Source organism: Natator depressus, chromosome 28 (genome assembly GCF_965152275.1).
Source record: "Natator depressus isolate rNatDep1 chromosome 28, rNatDep2.hap1, whole genome shotgun sequence".
Classification (NCBI taxonomy): Eukaryota; Metazoa; Chordata; order Testudines; family Cheloniidae; genus Natator; species Natator depressus.
Window position 1 is genome coordinate 11,759,041 of NC_134261.1, and position 5,000 is coordinate 11,764,040.

The 5,000-nt window shown below is 68.4% G+C and overlaps 1 non-coding gene across 1 annotated transcript; it reads left to right on the forward strand.

Moving 5' to 3' along the window:
- Positions 1–1,360: 1,360 nt before the first annotated feature.
- On the forward strand, positions 1,361–1,479 carry LOC141979849 (5S ribosomal RNA). Its single transcript, XR_012637239.1, has one exon. It is a non-coding gene; the product is annotated as a 5S ribosomal RNA (ribosomal RNA).
- Positions 1,480–5,000: the final 3,521 nt, after the last annotated feature.

A 5,000-nucleotide genomic window follows, 5' to 3' on the forward strand; every position in this document is an offset into this window, starting at 1 on the left:
GACTTAGACTTTTTTTCAGCCTTTTCCTCCGGGTTGACCTGGTGTCCCGGGGGGACTTAGACATTTTTTCAGCCTTTTCCTCCGGGTTGACCTGGTGTCCCGGGGGGACTTAGACTTTTTTCAGCCTTTTCCTCCGGGTTGACCTGGTGTCCCGGGGGACTTAGACTTTTTTTTCAGCCTTTTCCTCCGGGTTGACCTGGTGTCCCGGGGGGACTTAGACTTTTTTTCAGCCTTTTCCTCCGGGTTGACCTGGTGTCCCGGGGGGACTTAGACTTTTTTTCAGCCTTTTCCTCCGGGTTGACCTGGTGTCCCGGGGGACTTAGACATTTTTTTCAGCCTTTTCCCTCCGGGTTGACCTGGTGTCCCGGGGGGACTTAGACTTTTTTTCAGCCTTTTCCTCCGGGTTGACCTGGTGTCCCGGGGGGACTTAGACATTTTTTTCAGCCTTTTCCTCCGGGTTGACCTGGTGTCCCGGGGGGACTTAGACATTTTTTTCAGCCTTTTCCTCCGGGCTGACCTGGTGGCCGAGCGTCTCGCCGTCCGCGGCCGGAGCTAGAGATGCCCCCCCCCCCAGGCCAGCCTGCGAAGCCGCGGCCAGGATCGGGCCCCTGGAAGTCTGACTAAAAATTTTCACCGACCCCAAAAACGGTTAGGGGGGCCTCATAAAGCCTCCGGAGCGAAAAAAAAAAAAACGGAAAAAAGGATCGGGCCCACCCGAGGCAGGGAGTCAGTAAGGGAAAGGGGACGAGGCGGCCCGGAGCCGGGTGCCCGGAGCCGGGTGCCGGCGGCCAGGATCGGGCCCCTGGAAGTCTGAAAAATTTTTTTCACCGACCCCCAAAGTGGTATTGGGGGGGCTCATAAAGCCTCCGGAGCGAAAAAAAAAAAAAACGGAAAAAAGGATCGGGCCCACCCGAGGCAGGGGAGTCAGTAAGGGAAAGGGGACGAGGCGGCCCGGAGCCGGGTGCCCGGAGCCGGGTGCCCGCGGCCAGGATCGGGCCCCTGGAAGTCTTGAAAAAAATTTTTTCACCGACCCCCAAAGTGGTGTGGGGGGGGCTCACGAAGCCTCCGGAGCGGAAAAAAAAAAACGGAAAAAAGGATCGGGCCCACCCGAGGCAGCGGAGTCAGTAAGGGAAAGGGGACGAGGCGGCCCGGAGCCGGGTGCCCGGAGCCGGGTGCCCGCGGCCAGGATCGGGCCCCTGGAAGTCTGAAAAAAAAAATTTCACCGACCCCCAAAGGGGTGTTGGGGGGGGGCTCACGAAGCCTCCGGAGCGGAGAAAAAAAAAAACGGAAAAAAAGGATCGGGCCCACCCGAGCAGGGGAGTCAGTAAGGGAAAGGGGACGAGGCGGACCGGAGCCGAGTGCCTACGGCCATACCGGACGGAAGGCCCCCGATCCCGTCCGATCTCGGAAGGTAAACCGTCCCGGGCCTGGCTAGTACTTGGATGGGTGACCGCCTGGGAATCCCAGGTGCCGTAGGCAGCTTTTCCCGCTGCGAGCCAGCTCTCTCCTTTTCTGGGGGAACAAGGGCAGGGTCGCCCTGCCAGGGGCCCTGGGGCTGAAGTCCCTGCCGGCCACCAGGTCAACCCGGAGCCTGCCCCTCTGCGGCCAGCAGGTCAACCCCATACCGGCAGGGGGTTGAACCTGGTGGCCGGGAAGCAGAGCGGCCAGCAGGTCAACCCCATACATTCAGCGGGTTGACCTGGTGGACGGGAAGGAAAGCGGCCAGCAGGTCAACCCCATACTTTCAGCGGGTTGACCTGGTGGCCGGGAAGGAAAGCGGCCAGCAGGTCAACCCCATACATTCAGCGGGTTGACCTGGTGGCCGGGAAGGAAAGCGGCCAGCAGGTCAACCCCATACATTCAGCGGGTTGACCTGGTGGCCGGGAAGGAAAGCGGCCAGCAGGTCAACCCCATACATTCAGCGGGTTGACCTGGTGGCCGGGAAGGAAAGCGGCCAGCAGGTCAACCCCATACATTCAGCGGGTTGACCTGGTGGCCGGGAAGGAAAGCGGCCAGCAGGTCAACCCCATACATTCAGCGGGTTGACCTGGTGGCCCGAAAGCAAACCGGCCACCAGGTCAACCCGGAGCCTGCCCCGCGGGCAGGGGCCAAGCGGACCCCCCTCCGCCCGGGCTTGCCCTGCCTCCGAGCCGGGGCTTAATCCCCGTCCGGCCACCAGGTCAACCCGGAGCCTGCCCCTCTGCGGCCAGCAGGTCAACCCCATGCCGGCAGCGGGTTGACCTGGTGGCCGGGAAGGAAAGCGGCCACCAGGTCAACCCCATACTTTCAGCGGGTTGACCTGGTGGCCGGGAAGGAAAGCGGCCACCAGGTCAACCCCATACTTTCAGCGGGTTGACCTGGTGGCCGGGAAGGAAAGCGGCCAGCAGGTCAACCCCATACATTCAGCGGGTTGACCTGGTGGCCGGGAAGGAAAGCGGCCAGCAGGTCAACCCCATACATTCAGCGGGTTGACCTGGTGGCCGGGAAGGAAAGCGGCCAGCAGGTCAACCCCATACATTCAGCGGGTTGACCTGGTGGCCGGGAAGGAAAGCGGCCAGCAGGTCAACCCCATACATTCAGCGGGTTGACCTGGTGGCCGGGAAGGAAAGCGGCCAGCAGGTCAACCCCATACATTCAGCGGGTTGACCTGGTGGCCGGGAAGAAAAGCGGCCAGCAGGTCAACCCCATACATTCAGCGGGTTGACCTGGTGGCCGGGAAGGAAAGCGGCCAGCAGGTCAACCCCATACATTCAGCGGGTTGACCTGGTGGCCGGGAAGGAAAGCGGCCAGCAGGTCAACCCCATACATTCAGCGGGTTGACCTGGTGGCCGGGAAGAAAAGCGGCCAGCAGGTCAACCCCATACATTCAGCGGGTTGACCTGGTGGCCGGGAAGGAAAGCGGCCAGCAGGTCAACCCCATACATTCAGCGGGTTGACCTGGTGGCCGGGAAGGAAAGCGGCCACCAGGTCAACCCCATACAGGCAGCGGGTTGACCTGGTGGCCCGAAAGCAAACCGGCCACCAGGTCAACCCGGAGCCTGCCCCCGCGGGCAGGGGCCGGCATACCCCCGTCCGTCCGGGGTCGCCCTGCCCCGGGCTCCGGGCTTAAGTCCCGAGCGGCCACCAGGTCAACCCGGAGCCTGCCCCCGCGGGCAGGGGCCGGCGGACCCCCGTCCGTCCGGGGTCGCCCTGCCCCGGGCTCCGGGCTTATTCCCCGTCCGGCCACCAGGTCAACCCGGAGCCTGCCCCCGCGGGCAGGGGCCAGGCGGAGCCCCGTCCGTCCGGGGTCGCCCTGCCCCGGGCTCCGGGCTTAAGTCCCGAGCGGCCACCAGGTCAACCCGGAGCCAGCCCCCGCGGGCAGGGGCCGGCGGAGCCCCGTCCGTCCGGGGTCGCCCTGCCCCGGGCTCCGGGCTTAATTCCCGCTCGGCCACCAGGTCAACCCGGAGCCTGCCCCCGCGGGCAGGGGCCAGGCGGACCCCCGTCTGTCCGGGGTCGCCCTGCCCCGGGCTCCGGGCTTATTCTCCTCCGGCCACCAGGTCAACCCGGAGCCTGCCCCCGCGGGCAGGGGCCAGGCGGACCCCCGTCCGTCCGGGGTCGCCCTGCCCCGGGCTCCGGGCTTAATTCTCCTCCGGCCACCAGGTCAACCCGGAGCCTGCCCCGCGGGCAGGGGCCGGCGGAGCCCCGTCCGTCCGGGGTCGCCCTGCCCCGGGCTCCGGGCTTAATTCCCGTCCGGCCACCAGGTCAACCCGGAGCCTGCCCCCGCGGGCAGGGGCCAGGCGGACCCCCGTCTGTCCGGGGTCGCCCTGCCCCGGGCTCCGGGCTAAATTCTCCTCCGGCCACCAGGTCAACCCGGAGCCTGCCCCCGCGGGCAGGGGCCAGGCGGACCCCCGTCCGTCCGGGGTCGCCCTGCCCCGGGCTCCGGGCTTAATTCTCCTCCGGCCACCAGGTCAACCCGGAGCCTGCCCCCGCGGGCAGGGGCCGGCATACCCCCGTCCGTCCGGGGTCGCCCTGCCCCGGGCTCCGGGCTTAATTCCCGTCCGGCCACCAGGTCAACCCGGAGCCTGCCCCCGCGGGCAGGGGCCAGGCGGACCCCCGTCCGTCCGGGGTCGCCCTGCCCCGGGCTCCGGGCTTAATTCTCCTCCGGCCACCAGGTCAACCCGGAGCCTGCCCCCGCGGGCAGGGGCCGGCATACCCCCGTCCGTCCGGGGTCGCCCTGCCCCGGGCTCCGGGCTTAATTCCCGTCCGGCCACCAGGTCAACCCGGAGCCTGCCCCCGCGGGCAGGGGCCAGGCGGACCCCCGTCCGTCCGGGGTCGCCCTGCCCCGGGCTCCGGGCTTAATTCTCCTCCGGCCACCAGGTCAACCCGGAGCCTGCCCCCGCGGGCAGGGGCCGGCGGAGCCCCGTCCGTCCGGGTCGCCCTGCCCCGGGCTCCGGGCTTAATTCCCGTCCGGCCACCAGGTCAACCCGGAGCCTGCCCCCGCGGGCAGGGGCCGGCGGAGCCCCGTCCGTCCGGGGTCGCCCTGCCCCGGGCTCCGGGCTTAATTCTCCTCCGGCCACCAGGTCAACCCGGAGCCTGCCCCCGCGGGCAGGGGCCAGGCGGAGCCCCGTCCGTCCGGGGCCGCCCTGCCCCGGGCTCCGGGCTTAAGTCCCGAGCGGCCACCAGGTCAACCCGGAGCCTGCCCCCGCGGGCAGGGGCCAGGCGGATCCCCGTCCGTCCGGGGTCGCCCTGCCCCGGGCTCCGGGCTTAATTCTCCTCCGGCCACCAGGTCAACCCGGAGCCTGCCCCCGCGGGCAGGGGCCAGGCGGAGCCCCGTCCGTCCGGGGTCGCCCTGCCCCGGGCTCCGGGCTTAATTCTCCTCCGGCCACCAGGTCAACCCGGAGCCTGCCCCCGCGGGCAGGGGCCAGGCGGAGCCCCGTCCGTCCGGGGTCGCCCTGCCCGGGCTCCCGGGCTTAATTCTCCTCCGGCCACCAGGTCAACCCGGAGCCTGCCCCCGCGGGCAG